Source organism: Eumetopias jubatus, unplaced genomic scaffold (genome assembly GCF_037043125.1).
Source record: "Eumetopias jubatus isolate StellerSeaLion01/CBP00866 unplaced genomic scaffold, mEumJub1_p1.0 scaffold_14, whole genome shotgun sequence".
Lineage (NCBI taxonomy): Eukaryota > Metazoa > Chordata > Mammalia > Carnivora > Otariidae > Eumetopias > Eumetopias jubatus.
The window spans coordinates 87100852-87116748 of NW_028274820.1; the positions used below are offsets into that span (position 1 = coordinate 87100852).

Here is a 15897-nt window from a genome sequence, read left to right on the forward strand (position 1 = left end):
AGGAAATTTTCCCAACCATGTATGATTAGACCTTTAGAAACCATGATGCATCCAGGTGGTCCCTATGCAGCTTGAATGTAAAGAGTTTAGCACCTGGGGAAGGGACAATGTCTTTTCATGATTTTTAACTCTTAGTTTCTACCATGTTAATAGTGATAAAACACATGAGTTTTTAAATGGCAGAGAATTTCTCATTTTCTATTAAAAACAATAATCTTGATACTCAAAAATATAGTCCTTACCTTATTTATCTTCTTTTTTTAATTTTTTATTGTTATGTTAATCACCATACATTACATCATTAGCTTTTGATGTGTTCCATGATTCATTGTTTGTGCATAACACCCAGTGCTCCACGCAGAACGTGCCCTCTTTAATACCCATCACCAGGCTAACCCATCCCTCCACCCACCTTACTTATCTTCTCAAATGCATCCCCCTTTCCCAGCTGCTACTTCCTTTGGGACATCCATGGGAAAGTTGACTCCACCTTTATCTCCAGGAGGTAAGGCATGTGTTCCGGACTAAGCCAATCAATGAATAATCAATGAATTTCATTTTCTTTGCCCCATTGACTGCTTCAGGTAGGGGCATGTGACCTAAGTCAGTCCAGTGAAAGAGAATGTCAGGACTTTTGCTAGAAATGCCAGAACAAAGATAATTTGCTTCAGGAGGTAAATGGAGGAGCTTTTTACCTGGGGAGGTCTTGGCCGCCATCTTGGGACCACAAGGGGAGAGTCTATTTAGAATGGAGCTATCACCAATGATTCAAGCAAATAAACGAAAAGGGAACCTCCAGGTACTCTCTACAATGTGTGAGCCACCCGGGAAACATGACCCCAAAGCCTTTGAACTTTTCACTTGTGGGAGCCAATAAATAATATTTCTTGTTTAAACCAATTTGAGTTCAATTTTCTATTTCTTGAAACCAAAGATTCCTTTTGATTCAAAAGAATGAATAACGTGGCTAAGAAGGAATGGAATACATTTCAGATGGGTTAAAGAGTTAAATGTGAAAAATGGCCCATACAAGGGAAGTTATATATGTTGAAAAGATGAAAGTGGTATAAGCCTTGTTTTAAGATTTTATTTATTTTTGAGATAGAGCAAGAGAGAGCGTGCAAGTGTGGGGTGGGGGGAGGGCAGAGGGAGAGGGAGAAGCAGTCTCTCCACTGAGCAAGGAGCCGGATGCAGGGCTCAATCCCAAGAACCTGGGATCATGACCTGAGTCAAAGGCAGATGCTTAACCAACTGAACGACCCAGGTGCCCCAAGCATTTCTTGACCTTTACATGGTAAAGGCCCTCATGAGCAAAGAAGTAAAGGCTTATGGTTTGTAAAAGAAAAACAGTTATAGATTTGACTACTTAAATCTTTTTAATTTGTGTAGATAAAAACAGTACCACAAACAAAATAAACAGATAAATGAGAGATTCTAGAACTTTTGCAATTATATATAACAAATATATATAAATATATATATGACAAAGAGTAGTGCTCTTAATATATAAGGACCTCTTGCAAACTTATAAGAAGAATACATCTCAAAAGAATGGGTAAAGAACATGAGAAGGTGGGAGAAAAAAAGGAAATCAGTTGGTCAATTAAAGTGAAAGCAGTCCAATCTTAGTAATTAGAGATACACAGATCAAGGTAAAACCACATGTCTTTGCGCCTAGCAAATTATCAAGAACTTTAAAATGATATCTTGCATAGCTAAGGATGCAGGGAAATAAGCACCATCATACAATATTGGGCATGGAAACTGGTTCAAGTATTCTACACAGCAATTTGGCATTATGTATCAAAAACCCTAACATATACAAACCATATAACATAGTCATTTCATTTAAAAGTTTTAAATATTTAACACATTACTTGCCTGGAGGTTTCTAAGTGGTAATAATAACTCTACCACTTAATATGTGCAAGGTTCTATGCCAAAGTACTTTCCATCTATTATCTCAGTTCATCTTCTCTAACACCCAGAAACACAAACACTGCTATCATCCCCACTTTACAGATGAGTAAACCAAGGTTCAGGATGGCTCATGAGTGTGTTTCTGATTAGATGACAAGTAAGTCGTGGAGCTGGAATTCAGTTGTAGAAAGTCTGATTTCAGAGCCCTTATGCTTCACTATTATACTAAAGTATTCTTCTGGCCTTGGCTCGTATTCTGTTCAATGTTTTTTTCTTTTAAAATGAAGATTTACTAATCTTGAGTTAAAACTTAAAAGGCATACTTCTGCTAAGAATACAAAGCTGAGAAAATGGAAGAGAAAGAAGGCAAGAAAACCAACATTTATTTAGTCCTTATGATATATTGGACTGTTCTACCCTCCACGAAGCCACAGAACCACTTTGCAATGTAGTTATGATTATCCCTGTTTCACTGATAAGTTGAGACAGAGAGATCATGACATGACCAAGGTCACTGAGCTACCTAGCAAAACCAGAATTCCAATCTACATCTGCTTGACTCCTAAGCCCTTGCTCTTTTTACTATTGGCTAATAAAAACAAAATGTACAAATACAATATTTCGTGAGAAAAAATAAACTTCTGCAATTGGTTTCAAAAAGTCAACTGTATAAATAAGAATTGGGAGACCTATTTTGTTAACATTTCAGGTGCAAAAGATCTCAGGACTTGGGTTGACTGTGAAGTACCATGAGTGAATAGTGGGACTGTCAGAACATTCCTACAGTCTCAGATGGCGTTAACAGAAAAACCACGTCCTGGAAAGGGGCAAGACTGTTCCAACTGGTTTGTACACTGTTTATACCAGATAAGGAAAATTGAGATTAATTCTGAGTGCCACATTTTAAAAGGACAGACAGCAATGGATGTCCAGAGGAGAGTAGCCAGTTGGTAATAAAATATATACATACCCCTATGCAAGTATACATACGTAAAGATTGGATTATTTCACAAAAGTTCTATAAGAAGACCCAGGAGGTAGCTGAAAACCACCCTCAATTAGCTGAAGGGCAGCTATATGGAAAAATTCTTCTTATATTGTGTGTGACTCCAGAGGACAGGGAGCTGTCACTGGAAGGAGGTAGATTTGGGCCAGTTAATGAAAAATCGAAACATGACCATGTCTTGCATATCTTTTTAGGCACTAAAATGCCAAGCACACTGCTTTAGACTTAACAGGCACTCTGCATATATGTGTTGAACTGAACTGAATGTTCGATTGCTGCTCAAAAACTCAACGAGTTTGCCTTGTAGGGTAGTAACATGCGAGCAGAAGCTAGCTGGCAACCTGTTGTAATAAAGACTCCCATTCCCATAAAAAGAAATTCCTACACCTTGCCCCACTCCACCTTCTTCCCAGCCATTCCCTACTTCCCTCCCAGCCAAACTTCAAAGAGGAGTCTTCACTGCATCCATTCCAGCCTGACTTCTAACTCTCTAGAACATGTGCTCATCAGATCTAATCACCAAACATAATCCTGTCACTCATCCTACCCCAGGGAGAACTGCTGGTCATTTCCTCCTGGAAGGGCTCCTCTCCCTTTACTTACAGACCTCCACTGACCCAATCTCACGCTACCTTTCCGTTCCTCCTCAGCCTCCTCCCCGGCTCCTCCTCCCATGACAACTTGCCTGCACACTTTCTCTTTCAGCTTCTCCGTGTTTTCTCTCCCCAGGATAGCCCATCCATTCTGAGGATTTAGCTACCATTGGACACTGCCTTCCGAACCTACACACTCAGTCCAAACCTCTTTCCTGATCTGCAGACCTGTCTCATTCGCCACTGGTATCACTGCAAACTTAATATGCTACTCATCATCCCCACCACGTGTGCTCTCCTTACCCCCTTTAGCTTAGTTAATGTCATTACACTTCAACCGTGGCCTCTCTCCCCTGCCCCCAAACTCCTATCTAATCAATAGCCATGTCCTCAATACTACTTCTAAATCTCCCTTGGATTTGTCACTGCTTTTCATCCCACTGCTGCTATGGTGATTCAGACCTTAATCCCTTCCTTAGACTATTACAGAGGCCTTCTAATTGGCTTTCTAGGCTCCAGTCTCCCTTTATCCTAATGCAGCCTTCATCTTGCCAACTAAAGGTTTATTTATTTTTTTAATGTGAATGATCACACCTCTCCCCTATTTAAGAGCTTCTGGTAATTACTTATTGTCTTCAGTATAAAGTCCAAATTCCTTACCTAAATCAAGCTTCTTCTTGATAAGGCTACAACCCACCTTGTCATAGTCATTTTCAGCTCACACCAGACTTTCCTCTTTTTTCTGAACAGTTTGCCTTTTCACAACTTTGTACCCTTTTCTTCCTATTCCCATTGGGAAAATGCCACTCCTCTCCCCTTGGCCAACCCATCTCCTCCCTCAGTGCCCAATCCAAACTTCAGCATCTCTAGAAAAAAAAAAATCGCTTTTAGTTTCCAAGTAAGACATCAGGGCTAGACATATGGTATTTAAAGCAACAGACTGGGGGTGCCTGGCTATCTTACTTGGTAGAGCATGTGACTCTTGATCTTGGGGTTGTGAGTTCTAGCCCCATGTTGGGTGTGGAGATGACTTAAAAATAAAATCTTTTAAAAATAAATAAATAAAAGAAAGAATGGACTGGAGGGGTAATTGTAGAGAAGTAAGCCCAAGGGAGCTTCCAGCATTCAGAAATCAGGAAGGACTACGCAAAAGTGAGTGAGACGGAATACACGATGAGGTAGGAGGAAAGTCAGTGTGATGTGATGGAAGTCAAGTAAAGAAAATGTTTCGACAAGAAGGAGTGATCATCTGTGCCAAGAAGCTGCTGAGAGGACAGTAAGGTGAGGATGGACAATTGACCCTTAGATTGGACAACCTAGAAGTCATTGTGACCTTCTCATGTGTGTTTTCAGTGGAGTAATGGGGAACAAAGGGCTGACTGAACTGGCTTCAAGAGATAGAAATGAGGAAGTAGATGTTTGTTGAATGGGTAAAGTATTGGATGAATGAAGAAATGATGTCTTAGAGAGAATTCCATAATTGGTCAGGAACCAAAATAGATGAGTTATTTTGAACTCTCAGAGTCTCTGAAAAATTTCCAAATAGAAACAAGGATGCAATTGCATGATGCAAAGCTTTTCTTAAGTGACAAGGGAATTCAGAGTAAGATTAACCAAGCAGTGGAGTTATTCTAGGGAAGGTTCCATGTGAGTTCTGTAGTGATCCCATTTTATCAACTGCTGACCCAGTTCACAAAGACCTTCGTGCAGGACTTCTCAGAGGCTTCAGGGAAGAGCAGTCCCTGCAGGCACTTATGTGTAGCATAGTCAGAGACTCTTTCCAAACACCTCTTGCTAGTGTGTGGAGTTGCTATAAGAAGCCTGTAAGGCCAGCTCTCATTCCTTTGGAGGCTGGGCTGTACAACGTCTGAGTGATTAGAAAGAGGTGAGCAGAAAAAACCTGACCCATCCAACATAGTGCATTGAAAATGCCTTTTTTGGAAATACTTCTGTATAAAATTTTTATACTGAAATAATGATGGAGATGGCCTAAGTGATCACCTATATTTGAGGAAGAGGTAGGCTGTTCTTACCTGCCACCCCCTGGAGTATGATAGTAATGAAATACGGAGAATATAGACTCAAGCTTTGATTTTGTGACATTCCTCAAGTGGTCAGAGTCTTAAAAGGCACTTTGGTGTAGATTCCATGTAGAATGTGTTTTTACTTATATGACTGAGGACAAATAACCTAGGGACCATATATTTCCCTTTACAGAATTGTCTATGGTGAAGTCCAGGGCTTGGACTGTGAAATAGAATCTGGCATAGAATATTTGAAGAACCGCCTGTTTCCCATAGTTCCCCAAATGCATAGGGTGCTCTTATTTGCCTATCTGTGCCTTTGCCCATGATGTGCCCTCTATGTGAAATACCCCAATCCCTTTTACCTGACATGCTAAGGTCTAGGAGCACCTTCTCTAGGAGACCTTCCTCATCCTCTCAGACACACACCTATCCCCTCGCTATGCTCCCCAAACCATTTTCATGTGTCATTCCTTCTCCACACCTACCGCACTGAACTACAGTTGTTTACTCCTCTGGTTGTTTACCCTCACTGGGCTGTGAGTTTCCTGAAGTCAGTGATTTGGTCTTCTTCCTAATTTTATTCTTCCCATCTAGAATAGTGCTTGTACATTTTGAGCACACACTAACTGTTTTGAATGGATGTATGAATGCTTGAGGGCCTCAGTGAATGAATGAGTGAATGAATAAATGAGAAGATCAGAAAAAAATGTTATCCTCCAAAAGGAAGCTAATGAAAGCATAAAAGTGCCAGTGACTTTACATACATGCACAATTTGTGCAGGTAAGAGTACTTTTGAAATCCAGCTGAGACGACAAGATCATTTCAACATAGTGTGTATGAAGAAGAGACATTACAATCGACTAGTAATATGTCTAGCACAAGTTGGTGAGAACTGTGCTGATTGAAAGCAGAGTTGTGTAGTGAAATTGATTCTTCTTTATCTAGATTTGAGAGAGAGATTTCATCTGTAGGACACATGAACATTTTGTTGTTGGTTATTTCTTTTAAGCAAGATATTTTTCATCTTAAAGTGTAAGGGCAAAGTACACTTTAATAAACATGTTTATCTAAAGCAGGGCTTCACTGTAAAGAAGGAAGGAAGGAAGAAAGGAGTGAAGGAAGGAAGGAAGGAAAAAAGAAATGAGCTGTTATACCTCTAAAATGGAAGCTACCTGTTACATTGAACTGTCATTTTATCCCAACATGCCTTGGTTTCTTTCATGCATATTGTAAAATGATAATAGCCCTTACTAGTATTTACATTATAAAAGTGTTGTTACTGTAAATTAGATAGTATAAAATGGGTTATGATGTCTTCCCTGAAAGACATGCACTATACACAAATGAGCTATTATTATTTAGTTTTTCCTTTTCAATCTCATTAAATGAGAATTAGATGAAAACTTGGCTTTAAAGCAATATCCGGTGGGTAAATGATTATTGACTGAAGTGAAATGAAAAAAAAAAAATCTTTAGCTGAAAACTCAGTGTAGCCAGTCTGTGCACAAGGCAAAAACAGTATATTTGTCTGTGATGTTCATCACTGTTTTTATCCCTCTCCGTGCTATAATCACAAAGTGAAGACAGTGGAGGCTTTCTGTTCAGTCATTGTGAGCGTTTTTGAGAATATGGACATCCTGGAATGATTACAATTTGGCAACATTTTTTCAACTAATCAAGCCACGGAGCTAGTTTTGTTATTGATTTCGGGCCTGCATGAATACCTTGTCAGGCCTCTGTTTCCACTCCTGGTTCTTAGGCTCAGGGATGGCTATTCACTACAACCTTTTCAGGTTGTTCCCCATTCACACCACCCAGGCCAGAGCTTATCTGGCTTCCTCTTGCAATCCAGCGTTATGATGGCAGGAGAGGGGTTGTGGAGATAAGATTGGGGGAATTGTTGTGCATGTTGGGAACTTCAGTTCGAGTCACAAAGGCCTGAGAGAACACACTGGGAAGATTCGGGATAACAGATCCAGTGGGATGGATTTACTGTCCAGCATAACTGTGCCTGGCCTCTGTGTGTGCATAAGAGCTTCAGCCCATTTCCAATTCTTGGTCCTTGTTCTTGGATGGCCCTCCTGCTCCTCCCCTCATGTCCAAACCCCCTACAGTGTTCATCCATAATGTATTGGCTCACCTTCACTCCCTAGGACCAATCTTCAGCATTGTTGACAGTGGTAGTCATCTGTTTTCCACCTGACCCATGTATTTTGGCTTCTGGATTTTGTTCTCAGAGAGGCCCCCTGCTTGGATAGTGGTCTGGCCAGCTGTGGGGCCAGCTGCCTTCTCCAGACTCCAAGGTGACCAAATTTCTCTCCTCTCCTTCTAACTGGTCCCAATACATAAGCTCTGGCAATAAGTGAATGGTAATGATCATGTGACAACTGTATCTGACCAGATTTTTACCTATGGTGGGCTGCTCAGAGAGGCCAGGTTACATCATGCACCACAGTGGGCCTGGTGTCCAGGAGGACGGTGCGGGCCTTTGAGGCCTCGCAAAGCATCGGGTGCAGAGGAAGAGCTGGGTGCAGAGTGGAGAAGGCAGGTTTGGTTTACTCTACGGTGTTAGCCATGTCCAGCACTGGTGGTGGAACCACAGGCCCATGCACAGGCCACACCTGCAAGCAAGAGTGTTGCTAGGTAATCAGCTGAGCTACAGGTGACTATAGGTGGTGAGGAAGCCTTCGTGGTGGCCCTCTTTCCTTCCCTTTGGGAAGAAAATTGAGGGATTAAATCTTCCATTTTTGAGTCAAACTTTTTGAAATAGTTGTGTAGACCTTGTTCACTGGCTGTCTTTGTTCCTCGATCCATGTGACCAGGCTTCTGCCTCCACCAGCTGCTCTTGACCTGCTGCTCAAGTGTCTCCTTGGCGCTCACCCCATGACTGCTTCTCAGCCTTTTTCTTGATCTCTTGACAGCATTTGCCTTTGTTGACCAGAACCTACTTGTTGAAATGTGCTTTTCCTTTGTCCTCTGTGATACCTCACATTCTTGTTTCCCTTGTCTCCCTCTGATTGCATCTTCTTCCTCTTTTTTTTTTTTTTTTAAGGAAACTTTGCCCATCCTTTAAGGTCGGTTTTCCTCTTGGGCTCTCTTAGGCCTTTTCTCTTCCCCAGTGCTCACTCAGGGTATCTCATTCAACATTGTGGATTCTATTGTTGCCTGTCATGTGCTGATGATCCCTACACCTATATCCTCAGACTTCTAGATCAGACTACCTGCTGCTACCGGGCCCATGTTCTCCAGGTGTCACACACCAAACATGATCTGGTCTGAACTTGCCCCTTCTCCACAGCTCCTCTTGTTTGTGTTTCTATTTTGCTGTCCTGGTGACTGACATCACTGTCCACCCAGGTGGTCAAGCCAAACATCTGAGCAGCAGTCTTTACTTTTCTCTTTCAAAACCCTAACATTCAAGTGATTACACATTTTAGTAGACTCCACCTCCTTTATGACAGAGCTTGTAAGGTTCTGAATAATTTGGTCCCACTTACCTTTCTGATCTCATCTCTGACCGCTCTGTCCCAGCTATGCTGAACTAATTTTCAGTGCTCAGATGCTCAGCATGCACAGTCATTTCTGTTACCTCCAAAATGTGCATCTGCCATATCTCCTCCACCTAAACAGACTTGCCCCGTTTCTTTTCTTTTTAAGATTTTATTTATTTATTTGAGAGAGAGAGTGTGCATGAGTAGGGGGGGAGGGCAGAGGGAGAGGGAGAAACGGGCTCCCCACTGAGCAGGGAGCCCAACATGGGGCTCGATCCCAGGACCCTGGGGTCATGACCCAAGCCTAAGGCAGATGCTTAACTGACTGAGCCACCCAGGCACCATGCCCCATTTCCTTTTTTAAACTAACTCCTTCATACCTTGTAAGTCCCCATGTACAAGTCTCTAACTTGCAGTTCTCCCAAAGTCTGGATTAGGTGATCCTCCTAGAGCTCTTGATATACTTCTGTATCAGAGCTTCCTTTCTTATTTCTAGCTTGCCTTCCACTATAAGCTCTACTCTAAAGCCCCCGGAAACAGGGACCATATTTATCCTATTCACCTTGGTATTCCTAGTACCAACACAGTAATTGGTACAAAATAAATGCTCAATGAATGAGGGAATATAAATGTTAAAAGTATCACTGTGAGAATATAAATTTTGAATCAGAATATGCAATTATCTGGGACTTATCAAGTCCCTCTAATATCAAAGGGAATTGAAATTTATCTAAAACTCTTTAGAAGAATTTATCAACATCAGAATAATGAGCAGATAGCAGTTAATAGAGGTGCATTTCACATCTGTCCCTGGTGGGCTTCTTTTCCAGAATTCAGTATCCAGATTCTCTGAGCCATGTTTTGGGATCACCCAAGCATTCCATCCTCCTGAATTTTCATAAATTACTGGATTCATAACCCACTCCATACTTGAGAAGATGGGGATTGGAATAAGGTAAGTGTTAGCTTCTCTGTTTTTCAATTCTTCGATTCTCCTCTCTGGAGTTTTCGTCAAGAGGTGTGACTGGCTTCCGTTCTAGTCTTCATGGCCTCACAGTGTTTGAATATCCTATGCATATGAAGAAATGTTGTGAAGTCTCTTGAGGAATTATGTTCTTTCAAATATTTTTTTTTTTGTTTCATGACTATTTACTTTCTTCCTATTGTTCTACCAATTTTTTCTTAATGTGATGATTCCACATAGAGGAAAGTGGGCTTTGCAAAATCAACTTGCTGCCCACTTCGGGACACCTTTTGGACCAGATGCTCACTAAGAATGTAGGACATGAGCACTGCAATTAAACTTTAAAAACAATTCTGCGTTAGCCATGTTGTCTATGGACCACCCCCCGTTCCATCCCACTGTCAACTTTCCTTATCCCCGTACCTGCTTTAGCTTTTCGTTGAAAGACCTTAGTATTATTTATATTTTAAAATTTATTATCTATCTCCTCTACTAGAATGTAGGCTTACCGAGGGTAGGGATTTTGTTTTACTCACCATTATATGCCCAGCACATGGAATAGTAACTGATGCGTGGTAGGCACTCAATAAATATTTGTTGATTGAATGAGTGATGTCTTTTTAAAAAAATTTCTTAAGACGCTGATGCACACCTAGGTCTCTAGGGATCTAATGCAGGTCTGGTTTGTAGCCCCATCCCCCTTAACACGTTTATTGATGATTAAGATAATAATATTGATGGTGTGATAAATTGATCACACACCAACTGGAAAGAATCACAAATGAGCTGGATGAGACAGTCAGGATCTCCTCCTGCCCCCCAACTGAATCCCGACAAAATGTAAGAACGAATCACACCTAACAATATAAAGTTTAATAGGGACAAGTGTAAAGTACTCAAAGATCCAAAATTCAGTTGTACAAGTATAGATTGGGGGCGAGATGTCTTACAATTGCTCACATAGGAAGATTTAGAGTCTCCTGTAGATTGTTAGTAGATGATGAGTCAACACAGTGTGATGTACCTCAAAAAAAAAATCAATCTTTTGCTATATTAATAGAAATATAGTGTTCAGGTTGGGAAGTTGTTCTCTAGTACTCACTTGTGATCAGGCCACATTTGTTCTGTGTTATAAACCCTTCAACCTGTAAGAAGGACATTGATAAACAAAAGATTATTCAAGGAGAGTAAAAAAGGATGAGGGATCTGGTAAATAGTGTCATATAAAAATGATTAAAAATGATTAAAAAATGTAAGATTGTGTGTGGGTGTGTGAGAATGGGGATGATAGCTAGCATATATAGCTACCTTCCAAAGTTAGAGGGGCTATCCTGCAGAGGAGAGATGACATTTCTTCTGAGTAGTCCCAAATGACAGATGGAGGACCCCTGAGTGGAAGATGTAAGCATGTATATTTCAACCCAACAATTAGCCTTGCCCACCGATCAAGTAGATAACGTTAGTAGTAAGTTCCCTGCCCCTGATGGTATTCAAGCAGAATTCAGGCATTCCTGCCCCATTTGCTGGATATATCTGTGATGGAAGTTCAAACACTGGGGTGAGGGATCAGGTTCATCACAATAGCAAACACATATAGAGTGCCTACTATAGGGCAGGTACCATCATATGTGATTAATGTGGATTGTTACGCTTAAAACTCATATCAGTCGTACTAGTTCCATCTTACAGATGAGAAAAGTGAAGCTCAGAGGGGTTAAGCAACTTGCCCAATGTCTTACACCTTGTACAAAGCAGAGCAAGGATTTGAACTTAAGCAGTCACATCTCTGACCTTAATTATTATTCTATAAAGGACTCCCACTTCTAGAAAACCATTCCTTCCCACCCTGACATTCTGTCACTCTAATGAAGTATTCAAACCAGGGAGCTTATTATCTCCAGTAGTAAATGATTCTCTAGTAAATAGTTTCTTTCAACATAGTATGTAGGGACTAAATTTGCCTGGGCATTTGCCACTTGTGGTGTACCATATGGAGCCCAGCATAGGACCTGACACACAATAGGTGCTCAGTAATAATTTTTTTAAAACAAAAAGAATACGTGAATGTAACCACACAAGATTGGCTGCATTCAAAATGACAAAATCTCAAAATATTGTGCCAGAGGAAAAACAAGAGAATTTCTGGGTGGTCTACTGAGGACACTTGGCAAAAAGTGGTAATCCATCATTTCTAGCAAAGGCCTTGAGAATTCCTGCTCAGTTTGGACAATATTCATTTCAACAAATATTTATTGAGTGCCTGTCCTGTGCTAGGTGTGACCAACATGCTGAGGGTCCAGAGGTGAATAAGAGGATGTACTGTTAGTGGGGGAGATGGACAGGTAAGCAAATTCTGACAATGCCATGTGACAAGTGCTGTCGCAGAAATGTGTGTGTATGTGTGTTTTTCAAGTATTACAGAAGCACAGAACTAATTCTACTTGGTTGCAAGAGTTGCCTGATACTTGATTACATTTTTAAAATGACTGCAACATACTTATATGAGTTTATTTGGTCTTCATAAAGACCATGTGAGGTCCGTGATCCCTTTCTGTACAGAAGATGAAATAAAGTTTCATAGAGGTTAGGTGAGTTCCCCCAAGGTCAGGCAGCTGATAAGAATAATTGCTGACACTTAGTGCATGCTTAGGCTATCTGAGACTCTGTTTTAAACCCTATTAAGACATTTTTTGTTTAAAGATTTATTTAGGGGTACCTGGGTGGCTCAGTCATTAAGTGTCTGCCTTCGGCTCAGGTCATGATCCTAGGTCCTGGGATCGAGCCCCGCATCGGGCTCTCTGCTTGGCCAGAAGCCTGCTTCTCCCTCTCCCACTCCCCCTGCTTGTATTCCTGCTCTCGCTATCTCTCTCTCTGTTAAATAAATAAATAAAATCTTTAAAAAAAAAAGAGATTTATTTATTTATTTTAGAGAGAGAGTGGGGGTAGGCAGAGAGAGAGAGAGAGAATCTGAAGCAGACTCCAAGATGAGCGCAGAGCCTGACATGGGGCTCATCTCAGGACCCTGAGATCACGACCTGAGCCAAAACCAAGAGTGGGATGCTTAACCAACTGAGCCACCCAGGCGCCACGGCCCTATTAAGACATTTAATCCTCATGACTACTCTCTGAGGCTCTTATTGATATCACCGTAATTTTACAAATGGGAAAACCCGGCACAAGATTTAAATGACTTGCCCAGAGTCGCATAGCTAGAAAGTGGAAAACAAGAATTTGCATCTCTGCGTTCTGGCTTTAGCAGGCACACACACTTACCCACTGAGCTAAATTACCTTTAACTGGTTCCCTAAAGAGCTGGAACTCACCTGGAGTCTGAGTCCAAGTTCAGCTTTCTTTCAGGTGGCCTTGCCCTTTAGCGATATTGCATCCCAATGAAAAGAAGTGGTGTGTGCCTGGATATAAGGAGAGGTCGTGTAGGTTGGGCATCCAAGGAAGTGTTTTGGGAGCGGAGTGGTAAAATCTAGAATATGCATTAGTTGTGTACACAGAGTTTTTCAGGGTGGCCAAAATTTGGCTTGTTGTCCTTCAGGTCAGCACTCTGAGCTCTAGGGACTATGATTTGTTACTCATAGGAACTAGCCACCAACACTTAGCCTGCAGCCTTTTTAAAATCGAGTTTAAATTTTTTAAAAGAAGATGACAGGATGTAAAACATTAAGAATGAAGCAAGTTAAATTCAATACCTTATAAATAAGCAAGAATGGAGTTACAGAAAAGGAGAAATGAGGTACATAATTGCTTAAATTGTCCAAGCCTTTTCTCTATAATAAAAATTCTTGGATTGAAAAATAGTTCAATCCAATATTATTGTGCTTTAATAATTAAGTTGAGTTGGCTCTGTGGCAAATCTGAGAAAGAATTGGTTATTAAAATGAATGAAGTAGATTACCCTTCCCTCAACAATTACTACTTTAGCTAATGTGGATATGACCCATGCAATTGAATCGACTGCATTTTTTAAGACATCCATCTCCCATAATTTTTGGAGATTTGATAATTTTAAAATTAGCTGCAGGGATTTCTGTGGTAGGCGGAGGGGCAGAAAGGGTCAATGTTCTTCAGCATTCATTCCTTCAAAGCAGGTGGGATTTGGGGTTTTGTTTGGTTTTTAGTGTTTTGTTTTGTCCTTTATGGAGGCCTGGTAGATTCACCAATTATCTTGGCCTTTGTGTTTATGGATTTCTATTTTCTTGGCTTCAGGTCCTTGGAAACATTTGTTTTGATGATGGCAGGAGGGTTAGTCATGTTTTATTTTTGTTGTTCCTATTTATTTTTAAGATCCTTTTGTTCAAGGCAACTTACAAGGTATTGTATAACCTGCATTTATGTCTCCACAAATAAAATACTCTTAGTAGTAACTTCTAATACAACTTTAGAGGGATAGTTAATAATTTGATGCCCAGTTCATGTCCATCAGAATGATTCTGCAGTATTAGTAGCTAGAACAAGGGTATGCTCTGAAAAAATAATGCTTGAAATTTATAATTGAATTTAGCATTTAAACTTGAAATCTCAAGTTTTGTAGATCAATTAATTTTGAGCTACCAAGCAGACAAATTCTTATAAACATATTTTCCTTTGCATCACCGAGTCAGTAAAAGTTGGAAAATTCTTTTTTCACACATTCCATTTTTAACTAAGCCTAAAGGTAAATTGCTTTTAGAAACCACATCCCAAACAAACAGTTTTTCATAAAGTTATGAGTAAACGAATAGAGTAGGCTCTGCTAGCATTCGGGACGTATGTCTAATTAGAACTCCCAGTATTTCAAACATAATTTACCAACGTTGAGGTTTTTAATTCTTAACTTTGAGTCCACTGAGATAAAACAAGTGAACTTTGTTGGAAATATGTCAAGAATCAGTTTTCTTAGGTTGACCTTAGTTTCCTGGTCACCAAATCAAAAGCTGTTGGTTCCCAGGCTTAAAGGTGTCTGAACTTACTAAGGTTGTTAAAAGATCAAGGCAGAAAGCTAGCTTGGCTTTGCGGCTGTGAAGAACAGATCGCCCCCTCCCTTCTCCTTGATGCTTCTTTGTCGGTTTCTCCATGAGAGATGCTCCATCTCAACTGGCTCCATCTTTGCTCTAATATGAAGAATGCTGCACCTCTTGCACATCTTCCATTGTGTGAGGGAGACGGAGAACCCTGTTTTTACAATGAGACAGATGAATATCATCCTTTGAACTGACTTGACATACTTTCTAGTACAAGGCTCCATACTAGGCACCAAGGACTGCTGCAAATGCTCTCAATCACCAGTGTTCATAACTTAAAAGTGCTAACACAGGATTTGTAATGTGCTTGATAACTGTGTGACCTTGAGCAAGAAACTTAACCTCTCTCCAAAATAACTATTTCACAAGGTTATTGTAGTAAATAATTGAGATTATATATGAATATACTTAGCACAAAATGGGGCACATAGTTGCAATTGTAGATTGAATTTATGCGAAGCATATAATCATCAAAATGATTTGAACCTCAAGTGGACAAATGGACCCAAATCGACATTATCTGCCCCTAGCCATTTGTTAAATCAGAAAATTTCACTTCCAAATGAATAACCACATCTACCAATGACTTTAAAGTCTACATTTAGAACAAAATGTTACTCTAATGATATTCTGTTAATATATTTCAGAAAGGGGGTGCCTGGGTGGCTCAGTCGTTAAGTGTCTGCCTTTGGCTCAGGTCATGATCCCAGGGTCCTGGGATCGAGCCCCGCATCGGGCTCTCTGCTCAGCAGAAAGCCTGCTTCTCCCTCTCCCACTCCCCCTGCTTGTGTTCCCTCTCTCACTGTGTCTCTCTGTCAAATAAATAAATAAAATCTTAAAAAAAAATATATATATATATATATATATTTCGGAAAGAAGCTGA

At 40.4% G+C, this 15897-nt stretch overlaps 2 long non-coding RNA genes across 19 annotated transcripts in view; one reads left to right on the plus strand and one right to left on the minus strand.

The window, feature by feature from the left end:
* Nucleotides 1-15897, plus strand: part of LOC114211665 (uncharacterized) — an 87376-nt gene that overhangs the window by 12763 nt on the left and 58716 nt on the right. For 2 of the 3 annotated variants that reach the window (XR_015766779.1, XR_003609810.2), the window contains exons 2-3: nt 9869-9993; nt 12277-12344. This is a non-coding gene — a long non-coding RNA (uncharacterized LOC114211665). The remainder of the gene's footprint in view (nt 1-9868; nt 9994-12276; nt 12345-15897) is intronic. The other variant, XR_015766780.1, reaches the window with a different exon arrangement.
* The window catches only part of LOC114211664 (uncharacterized), a 74212-nt gene continuing 59813 nt past the window's right edge, over nt 1499-15897 (minus strand). For 11 of the 16 annotated variants that reach the window (XR_015766766.1, XR_015766770.1, XR_015766775.1 and 8 more), the window contains one exon: nt 14786-15165. This is a non-coding gene — a long non-coding RNA (uncharacterized LOC114211664). Of the gene's footprint in view, nt 15166-15897 lie in introns of all 16 variants that reach the window. The other 5 variants (XR_015766772.1, XR_015766765.1, XR_015766763.1 and 2 more) reach the window with 5 other exon arrangements.